Here is a 25,505-nt window from a genome sequence, read left to right as displayed (position 1 = left end):
GGAACTAGCTACACTGAGAAAAATACTTTACTAGACCATTTGGGAATGAAATCATAAAGCCTCCAGAACAAGGTCTGGAAAGAAAGAGCAGAATTGGAAAACAAGGGCAGAACAGGAAATCAACTCCTCTACATAGAAAGTGAGAGGATTTCCTTTTATAACTGAGAGGAAGCAGGGAGTGGAGAGAGAGAAAGAAGTCCCACTTATGCAGCCAGAGTCAGGAGCCCAGGTTGGCAAGGATGGAGTTCTAAGGGGCAGAGTACGTAAGATCAAGTCTATGGTTTCCCTCATTCTGCTCCTCCGTGTTCTAGGTTTTCCTCCCACACAAAAGCCTGTGTGAAGTGTTTGTATGTGTGACTGTTCACTGATGGAAATCAATGAGAGAGTAAAGTGCTGTACTGCGATCACCAGAGGCCAGAGCTGGATTCACACACATGAGCTATCAACTGAGTGAATTCACCAGAAACAAGAACCCAGAATCAGAGGTGAGGAGTAAACCATGAGTCTTCTCCTATTCCTTCCATTAATCCCCAGATTCTGTGAGGATGGGGGTCTTACTACAAATGGAGGTGACTTTCAAATGAGCTTTAGTAGAATCTCAAAGAGCAGATACTGAAACTGACATGTGCATTACACATGGATTTATAGGCTGTCCAGACCTAAGGCTGCCATCAGTAAGAATGAGCACACTTTGGCCTGGAGTGGGGAAGTGACTTGGCCAAAGTCGTTTCACTCTTCAGTGAAGGAGTGGGATGTCCAGCACTCAGGCTTTTCACAAACATTATTCTATCTTCTACTCTGTGCAGTGCCTTCATCCTTAAATTGACCATGGGGGCCCAGGAACAGCGTCTGTCTGAGACTGTGGCATTTGTTGGACTTTTAATTGGAGAAATTTAGGTTACTGTCAATGCCAGCAAGGGCTATTGTTTATCTAAAGGCTGGGATCACAGCTGTGCTGCTGGGCCATCCGGGAGAGCCATCTGTCGTTTGGGGGAATCCTAAGGGGATCTGGCATGTGGATGAGGTCCTAGGAATGGGCCGAATTAGGGATGCTGCTAGTAGCCTCCAGGCCTCAATTATCAAGAGACTCTTCACCTTGTGCCGCCTTTCCTTGTCTGTTTCAGGAGCCCAGAAGGGAGCTCTCTATGGCTGCTGGTATCTCACATGCAGGTATGGAATACAGAAGATGTGCTTCTACCAGTCTCTGGACTGGTACCCAGAAGAGGCATCCCAAGGGGAGGTCCTCTCTGGGAAGCTATCTTCTTGGACCATCTCCTTTATTTCCAGGTAATCAGGGTGGCTTAGTCGGAATCAAATTAATTTACTTCTTCCTGTCATTTGGGTTTTTTTCCTGTCACTGATATTGCCCTGAAGGTACAGATAGGCATCATGAAGCTGAAATTGTGCTAAAACAAGGAGATGCTGCAAGTCAAGGCAGCCATGGGCTTAACTGTTAGTTCCCAGCCACCAGGTTTGAATAATGGCTGTCCCCAAAGAGCCAGAGAACTATAGAAGTCACAGGCAGCCTGTCTTCTCAGGGGTCTGGAAGGGCTAGGAGAGGAATTGCCAGACCAGGGTTGAGGACAACAGAAATTAGAGCAGAGAGGAAGAGGGATGAAAATGCTATGCAAATACAGCAGCCTGCTTTTGTCTCTTCTAACCACAAGCACTAAACATTTGATAACAACATCAAAACCACAAATTTCTTTATCCCTGCTATTGTGTGAAACGATGGCTTCAAGAAAGGGAGGTTAAGGAGATTTAGTTGAGGTCAGCCAGCAAATCAGTAAATCCTGGAAATGATTCAGTCTCTGCTCATCTCCAACTACCATCCTTTACTGTTTTCTATTGCTGTTTAAATATGAAGCTATGTGAGTAAACAGAAAATGCTGTAGGTCCTTTCTAGTGGGACTGCAAACTCAGGCTAAAAGCCTTTTCCATTTTTGACTGGATGAAAATAACTTTTAGGCATTTTCTGTCTTAAAAAAAAAACACAACGATTGCCATGGTAAAGCTTTGAAAGGGGGTCAGAGGGAGGGAGTGTTTCTGAACCAGAAAAGCTGCTCTGGAAGTCGTCAGATTTCTGTAGTGAGTAGCGGGTCTGGGATTGACTTGTGTAACTCTTAGCTGCTAATGATCTATTGCAATGCAGGTTTAGATTTGAAAGTGTGCCATGTTTGCTGACTTTTAGGAGTCTGAAAAGTTGAAAATGAAGTTGGAGACCTACTCTAGACTCCCCTCAATTTGAGGGGTATCTGATTCTAACAGTGATAAAGGTCTTTATTCGAACAACTGCTTCATAAAGTCTTTCCCAGACACCCGTTCTTCCATTCCATAGCCTCTTCCAAGCTTTTTTTCCTCCTCTCTCCTTAATATTTATCACTATTTAACATACTATATATCTTACTTATCACTGCCTAAATTAGTGTATATTTACCTACTGATCTTGTTTCTTATCTCTTTTTTTCCAAGTAAAATCTAAACCTCCTGATGGCAGTGATTTTTCTTGTTTTGTCCACTGTTTATCCCTGGGGTCTAGAACAGTATCTGCTGCAGGGAGGTGTTCTAGTAAGACAATGAAGAAATGAATATAAGGAAGGTGATCAAAGTGATAATCAAAATTCTGACAAGGTATATGCTCTATGCAAAGCATGAGTAGCTAATTTAAACAAGCAGAAACCATAATAATTCCCTTTATTAGTCTGCTAGAGCGGCCATAACAACATATCACAGAGTGGGTGCTTCCAAAATAGAAAAGAGATTGAATGGGATGATGTATGCCACATTCCCAACAGCTTGGCATGTAGATGGTGTTTAATAAACGCTGCTTACCTTCTTTTTTTCTTTCCTCCAAAAATACTATGTTCATTTTGGTGCCACCTATTAATAGGAACACTGACAGTATTGTGAAGACTACCTTTCCTAAGCAGTCCTCTTTGTTTAACCACCATAGTGATATTATTTTTCTAATTATGAAATAATACCCACTCATATTAAAATTCAAACACTATAGGAGTGAGGTAGAAAGTGAAAGAAACCCTGTTAACTAATACCCTCCCCAGCAGTAGATAACCACTGTTCACAGTTCAATGTGTAGCCTTCAGCCTGTCTCTCTGTTTTTATATAAACATTGAACTTGTTCTTCATATAAAACTAAAGTGATCCATGATAGGCATTTTTCTATGCCAATATGTACAGATCCAGCCCATTTATTTTTATATTAGTATTTCATTATATTTGGAAAGAGGGAGTGAACCTGATTTCTTTTCCCTGGAACTTCTCAGAGCCTTTAATATACATAGTGACTATCCAAGAGGCTGATAAACTAAGTGGCATGTGCCAGTTATCAAATTATTGTGTCTCATCTCTAAACCCATGCTCTTTACAGTGCTGGGGTAGACATGTGAGGGCACTGGGAGAGACAGGGAGGATGGAGGAGGAATTTCCTGTTTGTCTCCTGCTGTTTCACTCCTGTCTCAGAGCAGCCCTTCTCTGAGTTGGCAGCAGCAAATACTTCTAGCAGCCGCTGAATCCAGTTTTTTCTTTCTCCAACACTTATAGAACAAGCATCATTGCATCTGAGATCTCAGCACCAGCCAACAAGCTCCCCTCCTTAGAGGTCTAGGTTGCAAAACCAAGGGGACTCCTTTGAGTTCAGAATCTAGCACCTGACAAGCTACACTACCTCCTCAGAGGTATAAGCTCCAGCAACTTGATGTCCCTCCTGCAAGCTTCTATGATTTAATAGAACCAGCCCTGTAATACCAGCTAGTACATTTAATAATATCAGTCCTTGGGGTGGTCGTTGCTTCCTGCAGTTGCTACCTGCAGGCATAACTTGGTGTTCTTGTTGTGCCTTCTTGATTATTTAGTACTATATCTTTATATCAACTTTTTTTTTCTGTTCAAACAATTGGTAGGTTTCTGTCTCTTGACTGACCTCTGACTAGTAAATGACATCTCTGGATCTTATTTATCTATGTCCCTGTCCTCCAGGGACAGCTCAGAGGTCCAGCCTCTTGGAGAGAGGAGTCTCTGAGTTTAAGTTTTAAAAGTATATGATCATTAAGAAAAGCTCATCAAGACTTGGTGAACCTCCCTGTGCAAATATGGGAGGTAGAGAAAAGGCTGTATATGCTACTGACTTTAATAACCAGCCATCATTTTCCAGCAACTAGATCTACCATTCGTGAAAAGACTTTGAAGAATCACCAAGATGCATTTTGAAAGCTTTTGTTTGAGCCAAGACTTGTAGATCTTAAACGTTTAATCTTCATTTGAGTTCATTTTATCATTTCTTACAGTCTTTTACTCATTTTGGCTTTAATCATTTATCATGTTCTTTTTCTGTTAGATTTGTGGACTGGGACACCTTTTCTTTCAAACATAGTATTCAACCCAACAAGCCATGAATATTCTCTCTCCACTTTACAAAGCTAATTAAATTCTCTTTCCTACAATAGTGTTGATCCTTCCTGCCAACTTTTCCTTTAAAATATCCTTCACACTCATTGTTTCCTATTCATCTCAGCTGCCAGCTATTTCATTTGAGTCCTTCCTCTCCTGCCTGGCTCATCACAACAATCTCTCCATGATTCTCCTAACCTCCAGCTGCCTCATCATCCAGTTCACCCTCCATCTCATCATCTGACTGATTTACTGAGTTCCGTAATTCTTCCGGTCAAAATCCTTTTTAGGTTCCCAAACACCCCCATCTCTAACTTCTTAGCATGATACTCAAGTTCTTCTAAAAATGATTGTGGCAATTTGATCTCTGGCAACTTGAGGTCCTAAATCTAATGCTCCAGTCCAACATGCTTACTCATTTCCCTTAAGTTGGATTTTTGCTTTTCTTGCCTACTATAGGTATTCATTTCATTGTCCTGTAAAGAAAGCCCCACCTGTTCTTATTTCCATCCAAATGTTATCAGATCTGCAAGGCTTAACACAACATCCTCCTGTTAGCAATTGTCCCTTTCCAGTATGGTGGTCTTTTCCTTCCCTGAACCCCTATGACTTTTAGAGTTTTTCCCCTAAGTATGTAATGAAAGTGTTAGTCGCTCAGTCATGTCAGACTCTTTGCAACCCCATGAACTGTGACCCACCAGGCTCCTCTGTCCATGGGATTCTCCAGGCAAGAATACTGGAATGGGTTGCCATTCCCTTCCCCAGGGTATCTTCCCAACCCAGGGATACTACTAGCTACCATTTACTGAGCATACACTGGATAACAGCACTCACCTTATTACGTTATTATCACTAATCCTCTTTATGACTCTTCATCCTGTTTTGGATGAAGAAATTGACACTCCGATTTGTTAAGTTTCCTGAGGTCACGTAGCTTATTAAGAGGGGGCATCAAGAGTAGTGGCCTCTTCCTTCAACTCCACCATGCTGTTATTCATTGATCTTCCAGTCAGAAGACCTGGGTTTACCCCAGGTTCTGTCACTAACAAGCAGTCAAATCTTGCATAGATCACTTCATTTCTACTGACTTTCTTTTCTCATCTCCAAGGCCCCTTCCATTACTAACATTCAGAGAGCCAGTTCACAGAGGGTCATGGATCTGATTATGTTCTTCTAGATGAGAAGAGAGATCTCAGACCATGCCTACTGGTGCTTTTATTGTGTGTTTAATTCCTGGGAAAGTGAAGATATGGTGGGGTCAGGACATTGAGACAATTACTCTTTGCAGGATGCTGAGAGGCATCTTGTCATGTTGAATTAGGCATTTACCTTTATTTAGAAACTCTGGAAATTTTATAGGAAGGGTTTGTTAAACTGTCAACCTGCCATAGAATCACAGATGAGCAAAAGTTGTGGAGATTTCCTTTTTCCTCTTCATAGCAGAGGGGTTTACCTTTTCATTTTTGGGCCCCATGAAAGAGCAGACACAAATTTCTTTTTATCAGATGGAAGCCTGTGTTGGGCAACTGCCAAAGCAAGCTGGGCCAACCCCAAGGAGAGCATTAGGTAGATGGAAGTCTGTAGCTTTTCCTTGAACACATGTCCAAATCCTTAGTCTTGCAGGGTGCAACCACACAACACTGACAGAGCACTGTAAGCATGGAAATAGGAAGCCAAAATAAAGACAGGGCCATTTAAATCTCAAAACCATGATTAAATGGAATTGCTCAAGGTACTTACCTTGACTCTAGCTGTGTAACAGAAAAGAACAAATCTTACTCCATATTAGACCTGTTTCTTTTAACATTTGCATTCTATTGTTTTTTGCTTCAAGTTAAGAATGTTGCCTATGGCCTGAAACATACAGGCTAGCTCATTCTCAAGCCTCTGACCTTTAAGGATATAACACTTTTCCACTAATATAGAAATTAAAAACTTCAGAACACAGAATAATATTTGTCTTGACAACTGTAAGAACAAAGGATTCCGACACCAAGAAGTTTTTCACTGCCAGCCAAGCCCCTCCCTCACCTTGTCTTTTTTTTTTTTTTAATTTTTTTTTTTTAATTTTTTAATTTTTTTTTTTTATTAGTTGGAGGCTAATTACTTCACAACATTTCAGTGGGTTTTGTCATACATTGACATGAATCAGCCATAGAGTTACACGTATTCCCCATCCCGATCCCCCCTCCCACCTCCCTCTCCACCTGACTCCTCTGGGTCCTCCCAGTGCACCAGGCCCGAGCACTTGACTCATGCATCCCACCTGGGCTGGTGATCTGTTTCACCATAGATAATATACATGCTGTTCTTTCGAAACATCCCACCCTCACCTTCCCCCACAGAGTTCAAAAGTCTGTTCTGTACTTCTGTGTCTCTTTTTCTTTTTTGCATATAGGGTTATCGTTACCATCTTTCTAAATTCCATATATATGTGTTAGTATGCTGTAATGTTCTTTATCTTTCTGGCTTACTTCACTCTGTATAATGGGCTCCAGTTTCATCCATCTCATTAGAACTGATTCAAATGAATTATTTTTAATGGCTGAGTAATATTCCATGGTGTATATGTACCACAGCTTCCTTATCCATTCATCTGCTGATGGGCATCTAGGTTGCTTCCATGTCCTGGCTATTATAAACAGTGCTGCGATGAACATTGGGGTGCACGTGTCTCTTTCAGATCTGGTTTCCTCAGTGTGTATGCCCAGAAGTGGTATTGCTGGGTCATATGGCAGTTCTATTTCCAGTTTTATAAGAAATCTCCACACTGTTTTCCATAGTGGCTGTACTAGTTTGCATTCCCACCAACAGTGTAAGAGGGTTCCCTTTTCTCCACACCCTCTCCAGCATTTATTGCTTGTAGACTTTTGGATAGCAGTCATCCTGACTGGCGTGTAATGGTACCTCATTGTGGTTTTGATTTGCATTTCTCTGATAATGAGTGATGTTGAGCATCTTTTCATGTGTTTGTTAGCCATCTGTATGTCTTCTTTGGAGAAATGTCTGTTTAGTTCTTTGGCCCATTTTTTGATTGGGTCATTTATTTTTCTGGAATTGAGCTTCAGGAGTTGCTTGTATATTTTTGAGATTAATCCTTTATCTGTTTCTTTATTTGCTATCATTTTCTCCCAATCTGAGGGCTGTCTTTTCACCTTACTTATAGTTTCCTTTGTAGTGCAGAAGCTTTTAAGTTTCATTAAGTCCCATTTGTTTAGTTTTGCTTTTATTTCCAATATTCTGGGAGGTGGGTCATAGAGGATCTTGCTGAGATTTATGACTTCCCAGGCACTGCAGTGGATACGAATCCGCCTGCCAACTGCTGAAGCCCGTGCACTCTAGGGCCTGACAGCCACGACTACTGAGCCTGTGTATTGCAACTACTGAAGCCTGCACGCCCTAGAGCCCACATGCCACAACTATTGAGCCCATGTGCTGCAGCTACTGAAGCCCAGGCATCTGGAGCCCATGTTCCACAACAAGAGAAGCCACTGTACTAAGTCTGCACACCACAACAAAGAGCAGCCCCTGCTCGCTGCAACTAGAGAAAGCCGGTGCCAAGCAACAAAGACCTAGCACAGCCAAAAATAAATTAAAAAAATAATGCTTTACTGAAACCCTTCAAAGAGTTCAGGGTTTGGGGGGACACGAACCACCCATTCTCCTTGCATGGTCCTGCAATAAACCTTCCTCTGCTCCACACTGCAACATTTGATTTGTTTCACCTTAGGAGCTTGTGTTAGGTAAGAATCCTGGAAAGAACATGGATTTAGGAGCTGAGCAGATGGAAATTACAGCCCCCCCTTGTTAGTTACTTGTCTGAGTTTTAGTTTTTTCTTTTGTAAAATCAGAATCACACCATTTGCCTTGTTGCATTATTTTCTAGAACTTGAGGAAATGAAAAGGTAAGTACTCTCAAGGGAGGTAACCACCAAAGGCTACTTTGTCTCCCTATCTATACCTTAAATAGTTAATCAAATGCCAGCAACTAAACTAGATGATCTCTAAATTCAAACTGAGGTGGGAGGGTAGATGGTGTGGGTAAGAAAAAAGCCACAGGAACACTATCCCATTTTGTATATTTCCTCCTTGTTTGAGTATCCCATTTCTCAATCTTGCAAAAAAGAAAAAAAAAAATCCCTCATTGTTTGGGAGATTCTATGCTTTCCCCTCCATCCTGCTTCTCAAGATCAATCCTAAAAGAGTTGGCGTGGCACTTCTCAGCATTGCTACCACCAATCCCGAGAAGCGGGTTCTTCTAGCATGCTTTTAAGTGCTCGCATGACTAATAAAGTGTGACATGGCTGAGATTTGCTAGGCTTCTATTCGGGAGCGTACATTCTAGCTGACAAAATATGGCTAAATTTAGCTGCCTTCAGACAACAAGCGTCTTTCAAACAAAGAGGGCCTCAAAGGCGAAAATGAGCCATAACATGTCTCTGTCCTAACATGGATTTGCCCAGCCCCTCATGAGCACCTCAGCCCTCAGCACAAAGACGCACAAGCTCACGAGCAGTGTCTGAGCTGTGTCGATGGTGACAAGCACCAGGTAAGGTGCTCCTCTGGTGGCTGTTAACCCCAGAGTTTTACTGAGGTGGGGAAATGGGTGTGTTGTGCAGCAAATGGAACAAGTTCAATGATCACAGAATCTGCAGCTCTGGTAGCACCATCTGTGTGCTGATCTGTGCTCTAACCACTGCCCTCTGCAGGCGCCAGTCATAATATATCATGCCTGGGAGAGAGCCAGAGGCCATCTCACTTAAACCCCTATTCTGTGTTTGGGACAACCAGGGTCCAAAAAGGGGAAGCAGCTTGCCCAGGGTTCCACAGCAGTGGATGGCTGATCTTAAGCAAAAAGACCAAGCTTTTAACTCTTGGTCAGCTTAAAACTGCTCCAAAGCACAGAAAGTGTGGGAAATCTGCCTGGACATATGGGAGGCACTTTGTGGAGAAGAACTGTATGCTGCTGAAGCACCCTACGAGCTAAAACTGTCTCCTTTCCAGCCAAAGTTTGTGTAGTTGGATCCAAAACATTGTGAATGTATTTGGCATGGATCACAAAGAAGACACTGACCTCTCTGTGGCAAGCAGGGGCACTGAGGGTGACAGAGGATATTCCCTGAGTTCAGACTGATGCCCAACAGCAGCCAATCAATTGTAGGCTCAGACTCAGAAACTCAAAGAAAGACAGCCACAGTCCCCCACAATATCAACTACCAAGAATGGGAAGGAAATAGAACACAGCCTGTGGAGCCCTATACCAGGCCACAAGGGCAAGGCCTTGTACCAAGGCTACAGATAGGGAGCCCTGCACCAAAGTCATCCCCAGAACTGACCGAGCCCTATAGCAACTATGAGCCACCCTGACCTAAACTGGCCAGCTCCCTGACCACATATTAGGTAAAAACAGTCACCTTAACCAATCATTTAATGCCACCCTTCCAGCAGGAATTTTCGTTGTCTTGAGGCTATAAATATTGGCTACTAGCCTATGAAAAGCATCCATTCTCCCTTGAGCTGGCCCACTGTTCTAACTATATCTCCCATTCTAACGAACTCTATTCTCCTCTCATTGCATCTTGTGTCTGGAAATTCTTTCCCAACCTGTGCACAGACCATGACAGAGCCTTCCAGCCAATGGCTAGAATTTCAGACCCAAGCACATCCTCTACTCACTGGTGATTACTTGTTAGCCCTTGCATCATTTCCAGCCCCTTCTATGCTCTCCCCTTGCCGCAGGGAATAATAGCTGGGAACTGCATTTCCTGAGTTCCTAGGTCAGCAGAGGTCCTGCTATGGTTTAGGCTCTGCCTGTGAGATGCTCTTAAATGAGTGTTGGCAGCGAATTTTTTTTCTCTGGCCGTGCTGGTGGACAAATGGTTTTGGTCACATGTTATCAGTGGTCTCCATGTTCCCCAGAGGTTACACAGCCAGATGTGACCATTGCCCAGGGTGGTTTTCTGAAGTTTCTTGACTCAGGGAGGTGGCAGGAACTTCCTGACTCTCAGGATCACAGATAAGGTGGTAAACCTGAAAGCTTGCGGCTGCCCACTTGCTTTAACATACAGAGCCAGTCCTTCTAAAGCTTGCAAAAGCACCTAATTCTGTGTTAAATTCTTTTCTGTTTGAAATATCTACAGTGGCTTCTAATCTCTTGATTAAACACTGATCACCAATAGATTTAGTTATAGTAACACAATTTATGGAACACTTCCCAAATGTCCAGGCTATACCAAGCATCATGCTCACTAATATACAGTAATCATCCTGATTTTACAGATAAAAAAATGGAGGATTAGATAGATGCTTGCCTGGCTTCACCTACTCAGCAAATGGCAAGCCAAGATTAAACTCAGACTATTCTACTCTGGACTCTACATTCTTAGCCACTTCATGAGCCAATACCCTTCACTTTACAATCTGCTTCAGAAGAGTCATGCTTAAGAACACCATCAGGGAAAAGCTGAATCTCAAAGGAAAGAGAAAGAAATCAGGATTCAAGGAGAAGAGACAGCTGAAGACATTGTTTGCCTCTCCCCTCTCTCAACCCTTCTTCTGCAGCTGATGAAATTTTATACTCACATGACAAGCGTCCATGTGCCTGACCCTCTGCCTCCAAGTAACCTCTCTTCATGACCCCTCACCATTACCTGTGTGACGTAACACAGTAACCTAGGGTTACTGCACCTAGACTGGGGATGAAGCCAGCTCAGATCTCTGCACAGCCTTCTTTACTTAAGCACTCTATAGCTGCCCCAATCAGAAGGAATGCTTCCCTTGCTCTACTGCCATTTGTGATGGGTGTCTCAACTCACTTTGAATTAGAACAAGTTACATATAGGCTCCCTTCTCTTATTAGCTTGAAAGTGTCAGTCATCGGGCATTACCTTTAATTCACACCATCACAGAACTTCGAAGGTGCCTCCTGGCTTTTTCATGGGATCTCCCTGCCAGCAGGGAGATAAGAATCTGACCTGACCATAAGAATCTGGCTAAACAATCCCCTATTTCCTCTTCAAATTCCCATTTCCTGATACCTCATCAGCTTTTATTCCATTTCTGTGCATGGCTCCTGACCACAGCTGATTCAGGAATGGACTCACTTAGCAGCAGGTATCCTTTGATCTGACACCTGGTAATTGCCTGGTAAACACAAAACAGACCTGGATCTATACTGGCAGATTACTCTCACAACTCTCAAGGGTCTGACTTGTCCTTTTCCAGCAATGTTTCTAGCACTTATATGGTGCATTACTCCTCCTCGCTCTATCCTTGACTGCCAGACAGCCTGTAGGTTTCTCACTGACAGCACAGTGACCCTTTCAAAGGAGAGATTCAGGAAATGTTAGTTGAACTGAAATAAAAGTGAATGCCCATAATTTGGAAGAGCCCCCAGAAATGAAAGATTCACTGAAATTGACAGCTACTAAAGAAGAAAGAGGTGTCATCTGCCATCTCGGGGGCAGTAGAAGGTCAAGGAGGACGAGAATGGCCCAAAATGCATTTGAGAAAGTGTTTGTCCATTTGATTAGAGAATTCAGACAGAACAGATTAGATAGGATCCAAAAGAAAGAAGGAAGATACATGAAAAAACCTGGAGGTAGGGACCACATGGGGCTTTATGAAGCTGAAAGGCAGACCCAGGGAAGCAATTGTCAGGGGATAAGTGTCAAGGAAAGGCTTTGAGGGAAAGGAGAGGCACAGGAGGGAATAGGAGAGGAGAGAGCAAGTTCTCAGAAGATGGAATATAAAATAGGGACACGGGTCACAAGTTTAGGAAACAGATTAAAAGCGAACAGAGATGAATGAAAAAGAAGAAAGATGATGAAAGAGGGGGAGAAAGACAACTACAGATTCTACAAGGCATTAAAAATGGCCAGGAAGATCACTGAAAAATCCTTCATATGTGCAAAGTGAGCGATATGCATACTGGGAGATCCCTGTCATTGCTCTGATGTTTCTGACTTTTCAGACATATCTGGCCTTCACAGGACAAGCTAGTCAAGCTATGCCGGGGAAATGTTAATAAGAAATAGCCCCAAATCTCATTAGCTTAAAACAAGGTCAGTTTATTTCTTGCTCACACTACAGGTTCATCATGACTCAACTGATGCTCCCTTCTACATTGTTCTCACTTAGGGACTGAAGGGGGATGCATCTCCCTGAATACTGAGACAGAAAAGAACACGGTGAATGATGTACTGTCCCTTAAAGCTTTCGCCTGTGACTGAAGCATGTCGTGTCCATTCACATTCCATGGACCACCAGCAAGTCATGCAGCTCTGTCTACTATCAGGGTAGGGGGAAATATAATCCTACTGTGTACATACAAGAACTAGAACCATTTTGATAAATAGAATTAATGAAGCTAATGTAAAGTCCCAGATTCTCACTTTCCAACATAGTATTCTCTTGACCAGAATCCATAGAGCTGTAAAGTGGCAGAGCAGGAAGGGACTTTGAAAAGTATCCAGGCTCATTTACGGTAGTAAAACTGAACCTCAGAGAGATGAAGTGACTGATCATGGATCACACTGCTGGTGGAACAGTCAGGTTCTTGCTTTCACCTTTCCACGCTGCTGGTACCAGGGCACTTCTAGTAGCCAAAAAAACAACTGCTCATTTGAACCACCAGATTTATTTCATTCTGCAACAGGTTTTTAATTACTACTAGAAGAAAAGGAAGGTTTTTTTTCCTTGCCAGATGCCTTGGTGTTGCCAAGTTCCTTATATCTCCAATAATGAATCCCAGTCATATAAATAAATAGAAGGCAACTAGAGTGTGAGAAAAAAAGGAAAAGAAGATGAATTTGGGTAGTATTAGAGGGAAATGTTTGATGAAACACATTATCACTTCTGCAACACATAAAATTATTTTTGGCCATTAGATGGGATATATATACGTGTGTGTGGTTTTTAATATATATTTGCATCTAGGTAGAATACTTCCAGAATGGTGCCTAAGAAGGCTGTAGTGGTAGGAGGGGATTTGCAATCAAGAGAGAGACTTTCATTTTCCCATATGCCCTATTGTATCATTTTGGCCTTTTCTACCCTGTGTGTATTACTTTTTCAATAAAAATAGTTAATAAAACAATAAAAGAACTTAGATTTTAAAAAGTAACAGATGTCAAAAAATGCTTAATGGGACTCTGCTGTATCTTTTAGAGTAACATGAAGTAGAACAAGATGAGGAAAAAGACTAAAATGGAAGCAACTGACAGCACTTACCAGCAGGCAGTACATTTTTTAGCAAGTTGCAATATATTTTTATGTCAGACAAGCATAATTTAAATATCATTAGGCTGGGATAGTCAAGATCTGGGTTCAAGCCCTCCAGATGTACTGCCATCTTTTGCTGTTACTTTGGGAGTAAATCACTTGAACTTCTTTGTGGTTCAGATTTCTCATCTGTTAATAGTCCAAGGTTTGATTTTCTGTACCAAGATCTGCTGGGACCCTGGCCACTTGAGTCTTACTGAAGATCCAGCACATGCAGTGGACAGATCAAGGGCCTTGGACACAGACATACTCTGGCTTGCATTCTACATTGCCCACATATTGACTGTGGGACCTTGAGCAAATTACTTGATTTCTCTCATTTTTGATAGGGTTGGGTAATGTCTGCCTTCAGAGTTGCTATAAAGACAAACTAAATGCCAATACAGAGAACTCCAGATACTTGACAGCACTCAAAAATTTTAGATTCCTTTCTGAAACCATCTCAACAAACCAAGAGAAAAGACCCCGAAGCTGAGGAAGACAAAAACTACCCATTTCTGGCATCTAATTCTTTCTTTTCAGTGAGTCTATGTTGACATAAACAAGGATGGAACAGGCTCAGACAGAAATGACAACCTTCTGGTGATCAGAATCTTTAATCCATAACATGTGTAGTGCTGATCCCAGCCAGCATGGTGTAATCTCAACAAAGATCAGACTTCTTAACAAAGCAACACCCAATCATGGTTACAAGAGTAACAACAATTCCATAGTTTATAAAATGCTTTTACACATAGTAGTCCATTAAATGCTCCCAAGAAGTTGTGACTCATTCATTCATTGATTCAATCATCTATTCAATAAGTAGTTATTGACCATCTGCTATGTGCCAGGCACTGTGCTAAGTGCCAGAAATACACTGAGAGATAAAAGAACTGTATTAGGGACTTCCCTAGTGGTCCGGTGGCTAAGACTCCATGCTCTCAATGCTGGGAACCTAGGTTTGATCCCCGGTTAGGGAACGACATCCCACGGGCCATAGCTAAAGATTCCATGTACCACAACTAAGACCCACTGCAGCCAAATACATACATACATATATAAATATTTTTCAAAATAGCTATATTACCTGCCCTCAGAGATCCTACCAGTTAATGCAGGGGAGAGATGTACTAATCAAATTATCACACAGATAAATGATAAATTAGACCTGAGTGCTCTTTGGGTGGACAGGACAGACTGTGTAAAGACCCTGTGGCAGGAAAGGAAGGAATCACACTATCAGAGGACAAAATGATTCCAAAGGGACACAGACATAGCATGAGGTGACCGACAGGAGACCCTGGAGAGGTGGATTGGTGGGGGGAAGGGGTAGGCTTTGCAGTGCCAAGGAGAGATGTCCTTAAGAATTACAGGCACTTAACATTTGGTCAAGGCTATGGTTTTTCCAGTGGTAATGTATGGATGTGAGAGTTGGACTGTGAAGAAAGCTGAGCACTGAAAACTTGATGCTTTTGAACTGCGGTGTTGGAGAAGACTCTTGAGAGTCCCTTGGACTGCAAGGAGATTCAACCAGTCCATCCTAAAGGAGACCAATCCTGGGTGTTCATTGGAAGGACTGATGCTGAGGATGAAACTCCAGTACTTTGGTCACCTGATGCAAAGAGTTGACTCATTGGAAAAGACCCTGATGCTGGGAGGATTGGGGGCGGGAGGAGAAGGGGATGACAGAGGATGAGATGGCTGGATGGCATCACCGACTTGATGGACATGAGTTTGAGTAAACTCCGGGAGTTGGTGATGGACAGGGAGGCCTGGCGTGCTGCGATTCATGGGGTTGCAAAGAGTCGGACACGACTGAGCGACTGAACTGAACTGAACTGAACATTTGCCAGGGGCTGAATCCAGAGCATGGAGCTGACAAAGTGCACAAAAGAATACGCTGGCTGTAAGCAGGTGGAAAAGTGGGCAGGCTGTGTTAAATCATCTGTGCTTCCTGAATGGAATTCAAAAAGCCTGAGGAAGTCATTGTCCTGTTTGTGTCTCCAAAAAGCTCTACAAGGGAGAGAGTGGGGGTAGGGAAGAAAGGGTAGGGTTCATGTGTCTTCTTTCCAAGGCTGAAAGAAGAAAGTTCTACAATGCTTTGGGGAAGATGGTGACTTGGCAGCTTTAATAAGAAATTAATGGTTTCTATACTTTGTGTGGTACTTGTATCTTGTCTCAGTTCTTTCTTCTAACCCACAGACATCTACATTTATTACCATTGATGACTTTTGGAAATTGTCCTAGCCCCCCAGGAATCAGACAGTAAACTTAGTTGATCTGCAACTGTGTGAAACATCTTTACATTCAGGGTACTCCACAAATTTAAGACTACCAAAATTCCTGTCAACCTTTTCTCTGGCAGACCGGTCGTGAGTCTTGAGATAAACATTGGAAAAGACAATGGCTCTCAAGCCTGGTGGGTCATTCTCCTGCCTAGACAAGGTGGGGAACCACTGTCATGGAGAAAGCATTCCTGTGTCCAAGTCCTTAGCTGTTGGTTATGTGAACTGTCTGGACTTCTGTATTCCTATCTGTACACTTGGGGGGACACTCTTGATGTCCTCAAAGCTGCCCTCTGCCAACTGTCACAGTCTAGGACACTAACTCCACTTTAGGAAGCAAAACTACATCGCCCATGAGTCCTATCCTTGCAGGATTCTACTGTTCCTCTCCCAAGTGTCTCCCTCAGCTTAAGGCATGGCATCAAGGGAAGAGCACTGAGCCAGGAATCAGGAGACCAGTCTTGCAGTCCACACACACAGGTGTTAGCTGAACAACACAGAACATCACTCCAACTCTTTACACCTCCGCTTGCCACATCTCTTAGATGTGGCTCATGCTGACCATTCTCAGTAATGAAGGTAGAAGCTGGACCAGGTGGTCCAGCCAGGACTTTCCAGCTCCAAGAGTCTCTGAGAATCCCAGACTGGATGTGTGAATTACATTTAGAAATACAAATAAAAGCATGCAAACAAGAGCTCTCTGGGATGAATATTCTCTGTGCTCTGATACTTTACAATCCTCTCATGGTACAATTGTTCTTACCTGCACTATGCTGTTCTGACCTGTGACATGTTTCAATACCAACACCTGCCCAACAACTTGGAAGGAAACTGAGACCAACTGGGGCTATAGGATCCATTTTGATCTGCCCATGAGTCTCCAGGGGGTTGGTGACCATAGCTCCTGGGAAGAAAAAGCATTATTACTGCTGCTGGCAGCACAAGGTCACCATCAGCAAGGAGTGGAAAGATGTAAGACATGGCCCCACCTAATAGACATATGTTATGACTTATGTGCTGCAGACTCCCAAACTCCCTTCCCTCACCTGAGCTCCATATTTAACTGTCCCCTAAATCAGTTCTTTTAAAAGGGGGGAGGGGCATTCCTATCTCATAACATTGAGAGCTGGCCAAGAATTATCCTTCTGCATGACCTTGTGCATTGAGGCCTATAAAATCTCTTGCTGAAACATCTCACCTATCTACTCCCCCCTCATCTCCAACCTTTCCCAATCAACTACCCCAGCCTCCCATCTGCTCTTCTTGCTAATTATTCCCCCTCAATCTATCTTGGCTTAATGACTGCTTTTGGACACAGTTTAATCACTCTGCCACCTAAAAAGCTCTTATATATAAAGAAATCACCCCATTATTTCTTGCTCATCACCCTCTTTATTTCTTTCACAGTGATTACCACAGTCTGCTATTACCTTCTTCCTATGTTTGTTCACTTCCCTGCTGTCTGTCCTGCCTTTAGAATTTCAGCGCTGGAAGGATAAGATCCTAGTTTTTGCTCATGTGAGGCCTCAACCTTTAGCACAGTGCCTGGCACATAGTAGGCCCACAACAAATTCTTGTGAAAATGAATGAATGTAAGTTCATCAGGTGAAATCCAAATGATATGCCTTGCATGCCAGGTTCTCCCTCCATGAGGCCTGAGTCCACCTTGTTGACCTAAGCAAGGTCTCTGTTACCCATGCCTCACAATAAGCAACTGTTCACTGTTCCCCAAATCACCATAGACTTGAATATTCCTGGGAATGGAAACTGCTGGTCCCAATGCCTGAAATGGCACTCCCCCTTTTCTGTGAGTGCATGCTCAGTCATTCAGTCATGTCTGACTCTTTGTGACGCCTGGACTATAGCCCACCAGGCTCCTCTGTCCATGGAATTTTCAGGCAAGAATACTGGAGCAGGTTGCCATTTCCTTCTCCAGAGGATCTTCCTGACCCAAAGATTGAACCCACCTCTCTTGCATCTCCAGCACTGGAAGGCAGATTCTTAACCACTATGCCACCTGGGAAGCCCCTTCCCACTTTCTAGCAAAGTCCTAGTCATCTTTGAGGAGTGAGCTTACATTTTCATCTTTCAAAAGCACTCTTCTTCCATCCTCTGCAAATCTATCTCTTGCACTCTTGGGGTGCTCTGAAATCCCTTTATTGAATCTTTTATTGCATCACATTGCACTCATTTGTTTAAGTAACTGCCTTCCACTCTGGACCTTGAGCAACTTAAGAACAAAGATTCTCTTTTTTGTCTTCGCTTTCCATCAGTACCTGGTATGGAATCCAGTCCATAGCTGATGAATATCTGTGAATTGTGTTTGCAATGCTAGAAGCTGTCCCATGTGAACTTGTCCCATTACAAGTTGCATCAACTCATAACTGTAATAACTGAAGAGCTGGTGGTCCTGGACTTCCTAACTAACCATCCTTAGAGCACATACCGAGGTACTCTATTTGCAGACTTTTAACAGTAACAAAAGGAAGTAGAAAAACAAGCCCACTTTTGGCAATAAAGTCAGATGAGTCTCAGACAAGGAGATGGTCAATCACTTTATCCTGCTATAAAGGACCTTCTGTCAGCAAACATTATTGATTGCCTACCAAGTACCAGACACTATGCTCGGCACCAGAACCTCTCAAAGTCAAAGAAGACATGATCATGACTTGAAGGAGCTCATGGGCTCATAGGCACAGGGAGAAGACATCCCTTCTTGTTCCTCTGCCAGTTTAACTCAGACCTGGTTGTTGTTAATAAATGAAAACCTCATCCAAGTTGGCAGTTCAGTTCAGTCACTCAGTCATATCTGACTCTTTTCGACCCCATTGACTACAGCACACCAGACCTCCCTGTCCATCACCAACTCCCAAAGTTTACTCAAACTCGTGTTCATTGAGTTGGTGATGCCATCCAACCATCTCATCCTCTGTCATCCCTTTCTCTTCCCGCCTTCGATCTTTCCCAGCATCAGGGTCTTTTCAAATTAGTCAGTTCTTCGCATCAGGCGGCCAAAGTATTGGAGCTTCATCATCAGTCCTTCCAATGAACATTCAGGACTGATTTCCTTTAGGATGGACTGGTTGGATCTCCTTGCAGTCCATTGAACTCTCAAGAGTCTTCTCCAACACCACAGTTCAAAAGCATCAATTCTTTGGTGCTCGGCTTTATAATCCAACTTTTACATCCATACATGACCACTGGAGAAACCATAGCTTTAACTAGATGGACATTTGTTGGCAAAGTAATGTCTCTGCTTTTTAATATGCTGTCTAGGTTGGTTGTAACTTTTCTTCCAAGAAGCAGGCGTCTTTTAATTTCATGGCTGTAGTCACCATCTGCAGTGATTTTGGAGCCCCCCAAAATAAAATCTGTCACTGTTTCCACTATTTCCCCATCTATTTGCCATGAAGTGATGGAACCAGATGCCATGATCTTAGTTTTATTCTGAATGTTGTTTTAAGCCAACTTTTTCAGTCTCCTCTTTCACTTTCATCAAGAGGCTCTTAAGTTCTTCTTTGCTTTCTGCATAAGTGTGGTGTCATCTGCATACCTGAGGTTGGCAGGCCTGAGGGCAATTCAAGGAGCTCTCTAGGAGATGAGGGGCCTTCTTTGTGGTCTTCCCAGGCTTCATGTCCAAGGACTGAACAGTAGACAGGACCACCACGGGGATCTATTGATATACTGACAAGAGACGTGAGGGAAGGTGCCTGCTGTGAAGGAGCTCCCAAAGCTGATGGCACAGCCTAGGGCTCACAGCATGAGATTTAGGGCAGCACCAAATTGTGCCAATTTTAGAGGTTGCCCTCAAATAATATCTCTTAAGAAAAATGACTTGGATTTCCTGGATGGCTTGTCCCATTGCCCCCCAAATGCTGGCATATGCATCAATTATTTATGGGCTTGGGATTTTTCTACCATTAGAAAAAAATGCCTCCAAGTATGCAGAGCACAGGGGCAGATGGTCTGCCCTAACATCGAGCTACCTGTCTCGGCCACAACCGGAAGAGAGAGAAGCGGCTCATAAGGAATTCCTTATGAGTCTGAAAAGCAACGTTCATGCTCCTTACCCAGGATGGCCCTTAGAAGGCCAGCATCTTCTTCCACAGTTCTTCTTGCTCCCTGACCTCTTGCTAACATGGGGCTACACAGCCCCGGGATGACCTAACCTAGCTCAGGGTTGAGCAGGGGGTCCATCTGAGACTTAGAGATTCCTTTATGAGTTTTTGACTTTATCTCCCTTTTTGGTTTCAAAACCCAAATTACATTCCTCAGTAGAAAGGTTCTGCTGGTCATAGGGAATAATAAATTTTATAAATAACCCAATTAATCGCAACAGCAAACAATTAAGCTGGTTTGGACAGTTGGCATCCTACCTTGCTTTTGGAGGGAAGTTTTAAGATGTACATGATGCTGTTGTTAATTTTATTATTGACGTTGCTTAAACTTAACATTCCCAAGGGATCAGCACTAACTGGGCTGATTCACAGTGAAATAAAGCTGATTTAAAACGTACCTCTCTGAAAAGTCTATCCTTGTAAAATTTCTCAAGTTTCTTTTATCCAGCTCATGACATGTTTTTTATAGGAGGGAGATGACATTGAATGGTCCTGGGGCACAATTATGAGCACCTATTGCTGATGGAGCCCACCTATGAGCACAGAGCCAGGCAGTTCACAGGTGTTCCTGCCTCTAGTTTCGCAACCCGTCAAACTCTGGGACTTAGAGGGTCTGAGACCAGCCTGTCCTACTCCCTCAGGATTGTGCCCACCCTCTGCTTCAGTTTTGCTTTAAGAATGGGAATTTGGAGACCTCTTCACATTGATCTGATGATCAAACCTCCATCCATTCCAGATTCTTTTCACTGCTTTGGAGGAGAAAGTGAAGCCCTGAAGAGTGATGATAGAAATAACAATAGTTACCTTTCTCCAGGGCTTGTGTGTGCCAGGAGTTTCTACTTTTATTTTTAGTAATCATCACAAGTCCTCTGTGGCATAAATCATCATACTCCTTTTATAATTGCAAAGCTAAAGTTCAAAAAAGGTTATTTAACTTGTGTAGGGCTGCCGAGTAGACCCAAGCAGGTACCAGGGGATTTGACATTTAGGAAGACATATAACATGAAACAGGTGAGGGTGTGTGGTTTGGGACTCAGGCTAGTGTTGATGAAAGGAACCAGAGACCAGACATTGGCCCCATGTGTCAAGGTCAAGGGCCAGTTTACTGCCTTTTAAGAGGCATGCAGAACTGGTGATGATGAATTTAGTCAGTAGGAAATCATTAGCAATTATACTGCCACATCAGTGTGATGGGGCAGATGTGTGTGTATATGTGTGGTGAAGGCAGTGGGCTGCTATCCTGCAACACCAGAAATTTAGAGCTGCAGGCGCTCTGAGAGATAGTATAAACCAGTCCTCATTTTGGAGCTTAGAGTGTACACGACGAGAAAGGGCAGGTGACCTATCCAAGTTCATGCAGCTTATGGGAGGTGGAGTAAGGACCAGAAACCAGGTGACCTATGCCCTAGGCAGATGTCATCGCACACACATAGGTGTTACAGTGTTGGGCACTTTACAAAGCAAGTCAAACACAGCCTCTGTCTTTTCATAAGAGACAAAACCAGGAACACGTGTAACAATATGGGCAACCATGTGGGCAGTGGAAGGGAGCCTTCTTTGCAGTTGAGGGGGACAAAATGCCAGAGATGACAGGGAATCTCACTAGGCTTTATTGCTGGTTATTAGCAGAGATAGGATTAATATTTTCCAAATCTTAGCTCCATGATTTCCCCTCTCTCATTCTTTTTCACTGGCCCTCTTGTATACTGCCACAAATCCAGGTGACCATGGGCTCAACAAAATTTTATATAAAAAAATAATGCTTACCTAACTTAAGCACCTCTCTAAAAGAATAGGAATCTTCAATATCTAAAAGAATCAATACTGAAAGATTAGAAGTAAATAGTAGAAAAATGAAGTAATCAAATTTAGGCCAATATTTACTTGTTTAGTGACATTTTATTTCAAATATGCCTTGAGTAAATGCTGGGCATACAAATAATAATGGTGTTTATAGTTATAATAACTACCACTTACAGGTCATCGTTTTTATACATTACCTTATTTGACCTTTAAAATAATCTACTAAGTAAATATCCTCATCCTTGAGGCATACAATGCTATCTGCCTACCTCAATATTCATTCTGACTTTCCTTTTAGAAATACAAACAAATTCCAACTAGAGCTATTTCAAATCCTAAAAGATGATGCAGTTAAAGTGCTGCACTCAATATGCCAGCAAATTTGGAAAACTCAGCAGTGGTCAAAGACTGGAAAAGGTCAGTTTTCATTCCAACACCAAAGAAAGGCAATGCCAAAGGATGTTCAAATTACCATACAATTGCACTCATTTCACATGCTAGCAAAATTATGCTCAAAATCTTTCAAGCTAGGCTTCAGCAGTACATGAACCAAGAACTTCCAGATGAACAAGCTGGTTTTAGAAAAAACAGAGGAACCAGAGATCAAATTGCCAACATCTGACAAATCATACAAAAAGTAAAGGAATTCCAAAACAAAAAATCTACTTCTGCTTCACTGACTATGCTAAAACCTATGACTGTCAGATTGCAACAAACTGTGGAAAATTCTTAAAGAGATGGGAATACCAGACCACTTTATCTGCCTACTGAGAAACCTGTATGCAGGACAAGAAGCAACAGTTAGAACTGGACATGGAACAATGGACTGGTTCAAAATTGGGAAAGGAGTATGTCAAGGCTGTATATTGTCACCCTGCTTATTTAACTTATATGCAGAGTACATCATACAAAATGCCGGACTGGATGAAGCACAAGCTGGAATCAAGATTGCCAGGAGAAATATCAATAACCTCAGATATGCAGATGACAGCACCCTTATGGCAGAAAGTGAAGAGGAACTAAAGAGCCTCTTGATGAAGGTGAAAGAGGAGAGTGAAAAAACTGGCTTAAAACAACATTCAAAAAACTAAGGTCATGGCATCTGGTCCTATCACTACATGGCAAACAAATGGAGGAAAAAGAGAAACAGTGACAGACTTTTATTTTCTTGGACTCCAAAATCACTGCAGATGGTAACTGAAGCCATGAAATGAAAAGACGCTTGCTCCTTGGAAGAAAAGCTATGACAAATCTAGATAGCATATTAAAAAGCAGAGGCATTACTTTGCCAACAAAGGTCCATATAGTCAAAGCTATGGTTTCTCCAGTAGTCATGTATGGATGTGAGAGTTGGGTCATAAAAAAGGTTGAGTGCTGAAGAATTGATGCTTTTGAATTGTGGTGCTAGAGAAGACTCTTGAGAGTCTCTTGGACAGCAAGGAGATCAAACCAGTCAATCCTAAAGGAAATCAACCCTGAATATTCAATAGAAGGACTGGTGCTGAGGCTTAAGCTTCAATACTTTGGCCACCTGATGTGAAGAGTTGACTTATTGGAAAAGACCCTGATGCTGGGAAAGATTTGAGGGCAATTGAAGAAGGGGACGACAAAGGATGAGATGGTTGGATGATATCATCGACTCAATGGACATGAGTTTGAGCAAACTCAGGGAGAGAGTAAAGGACAGGGAAGCCTGGCATGCTATAGTTCATGGGGTGGCAAAGAGTCAAACATGACTTAGTGACTGAACAACAACAAGATATATTTTTCCCAGTCAAATAAATGTATTTCCCAGATACTCTTACATGTAAATATGGCTATATAACTAGATTTGATCAATGAAATGTATACAGAGTAGTCAGAGAAGTTTTATAAGAAGTTTTATTAAAGAGAAGGGGCATACCCTTTTTGCCTCCTTCCTCTATCCTTAGAACATGCATGTGATGCCTGGAGTTCTAGCTTCCATTTTGAGCCATGAGGATGACAGCTATGTCTAAGGCATAGTCAAATAGACAGCTATAAGGATTCAGAGTCTGACCATTCTGTGGAGTTACTCTACCATAGCTGGGCCACCTACTCTGAACATCCTCTGTCTGTGTGAAACACAGAAGTACTTGTTTAAGCAGTATAACATGAGGCATTTTATTATATACAACCAAAACCTAATCTTAACAAACATACAGTTGGCCCTTGAAAAATGTAAGAATAAGGGATGCCAATCCACTGCACAGCCAAAATCCATGTATAACTTTTGTCTCCCCCAAAACTTAACTGCTCATAGCCTACTGTTGACCAGAAGGCTTACCAATAACATAAACAATCAATTAACACATATTTTTATGTTATGTGTATAACTATATCCTTAAAGTACACTAAAGAAAATGTTATTAAGAAAATCATAAGGAAGAGAAAATATTATTTACAGTACTGTATTCTATCTACCAATATCACAAGTTTTTACCGTTTATAAGATGAATCATCTGTCCGTACCTATATCAATATCAAGTTACATGATACAAAAACACTGTAGATGTTATATTACTAACACTAGACATCAAAAGTGAAAGATAATATGAAAACAAATCATATTTATTTACAGTTATTCATGCATTGACAACAGAGAAGCAGCAATATGACTGCTTGATGGTAGTCTGTCACCATTTTCACTTTTCCCCTATGTGCCATGAAGTGATGGGACTGGATGCCATGATCTTAGTTTTTTGAGTGCTGAGTTTTAAGCCAGCTTTCTCACTCTCCTCTTTCGCCCTCATCAAGAAGCTCTTTAGTCCCTCTTCACTTTCTGCCATGAGAATGGTCTCATCTGCATACCTGAGGTTGTTGATATTTCTCCCAGCAATAAAAGCAGATGAATACACAATATAATTCAATAAACCAATAAAGAATTGATGTTTTTGAATTGTGATGCTGGAGAAGACTCTTGAGAATCTCTTGGACAGCAAGATCAAACTAGTCAATCCCAAAGGAAATCAACCTAGAATATTCATTGGAAGGACTAACGCTGAAGCTGAAGCTCCAATCTTTTGTCCACCTCATGTGAAAAGCCAACTCATTGGAAAAGACCCTGATGCTGGGAAAGATTGAGGGCAAGAGTAGAAGGTGGCAACAGAGGATGAAATGGTTGGATGGTATCATCAATTCATTGGACATGAGTTTGAGCAAACTCAGGGAGATAGTAAAGGACAGGGAAGCCCGGCATGCTGCAGTCCATCAGGTAGCAAATAGTCAGATATAATATCTTGACAGAACTACAATGTTAACCTAGTATAATCAATAGGAATGCTTCATGGTAGCCTGGCCTATATACTAAAAAATGATTCATGATAAAATTTTTATGGCATATGGTATTAGTCATATTCACAACACAGTACTGGAACCATTGTTACTTTTACCAGTGATGAGAGGCTGATGTGCAGTTTCTTCAATTATGAGAAAGAAAGCCATACTATATGGTAATTTATTTTTGAAAGCAAAATTATAAAACAGAAAACTGAGTATTAATTTTATATTAAATATCACTCACCTTATACCAATGTAAGGATAGACTAGTATCTACATATATTTTATGCATTCATGACATTCCTAACTTTATCTTAATTTGTTTCAATAT

This window comes from Muntiacus reevesi, chromosome 7 (assembly GCF_963930625.1).
Source record: "Muntiacus reevesi chromosome 7, mMunRee1.1, whole genome shotgun sequence".
NCBI classification, from domain to species: domain Eukaryota; kingdom Metazoa; phylum Chordata; class Mammalia; order Artiodactyla; family Cervidae; genus Muntiacus; species Muntiacus reevesi.
Note: the sequence above shows the minus strand (reverse complement) of the source record.